We start from the raw sequence: 1,348 nt of genomic DNA, 5'->3' as shown, positions 1-1,348 counted from the left end.
AGTGTAGTTTTTTGCTAGTGAACACAATAAGATATTCTATATCCACCCGAATCTAGTGGTTCAAGATTGTAATCCTAGCACTCAGGAGGCAGAGGTAGGTTGACTGACAAATTTTAGAGGCTAGCCTGGTATATATTGAGATCCAGGCCAGCCAAAACTTCATAGAGACCAAGTTTCAGAGAGAGAAGGAGGAGGCAAAGGAGGAGGAAGAAGAGGAGGAGGAGAAACAGGAGGAGGAGGAAGAGGAGAGGAGGAATGTTCAGGAATAGTGGTATACACTTGAAACTCCAATGTTTGAGAGGCTGGGTAGGAGGACTGTGAATTTGAGGACAGAGTGTATAGACAGTAAGACTGTATCCCAAACATCCTAAACAAGGGCTTGGCATTTAAAAGAGTGTACAGCTCTTCGAACTCACATGCACATATTCCCTCAACCCTCCCCACACGTCTGTGTGCATGTAGACACACACAAACACACACACACACAAATAAATAATAAAAATAAATGTTTAAAAGTGCTGAACAAAAGCCAAAGTAGAAAATATCTCAAATAAAACTGAATCACAAACTTAAGAGGATTAGAAAAAGAACAAAGCAAGCCACTACTTAACAATTAATTTGAAGTGAGTGTGTGTACATGGATGTTTCTGTGTGTAGAACAACACGAGAAGGCTCGGTGTCGTGTTCCATCATTCTCCACATTATTCCTGTGGGACAGGCTTCTTCTTTTTTTTCAAGAATAGCAAAGGTGTATTTTTAATTTTTCAAGTTTGTCCATTTTGTTTTGCTTTTCTTCTCCTCCTGTCCCATCATGTTATCATAGTTACCTTTCCAGGCAAAAAGATCTTCTCTAGTCACATATTTACCACTTGCAGAAAGTGGGTATTTTCTAAAGTAGCTCCACAAGCCACTGCTGAAGTTGTAGCTGTAAGGAAAACCCATCTGTTTTCCATCTGAATCAACGTTTACTGGATTGGTACTACATGAAAAATTACACAGGTTAATGGTGAATTATGGTTGAGAAATACCAGTACCTTTCTGGGATGGTCTTCTAGAATGTTCAACTTAATGTGCATGTGATGGGAAGACTAAAGAACTCCAAACAAGGAAAAGACTAGAGCCCAACACCCCAGCTGTTGTATCTTCTGGAAGATACAACCTGAGAGCCGGTATAGAGAACTGCCACAGTGGCAAAGTACAGATGAGGTCATTCCCAGAGGCCAGACATGGTGATTGAGCCTAGAGATGACAAGACAGCTGGGCTGCTGACTTCTGGATTGACATAAATGTGAGACTGGGGACTGGTGACACTTCAAATAATTGGATGAAGGAACCCCAACCCTCCATG

The sequence above is a fragment of the Meriones unguiculatus genome, chromosome 14 (genome assembly GCF_030254825.1).
Source record: "Meriones unguiculatus strain TT.TT164.6M chromosome 14, Bangor_MerUng_6.1, whole genome shotgun sequence".
In the NCBI taxonomy this organism is placed as follows: Eukaryota; Metazoa; Chordata; class Mammalia; order Rodentia; family Muridae; genus Meriones; species Meriones unguiculatus.
This window is presented reverse-complemented; position numbering follows the sequence as displayed.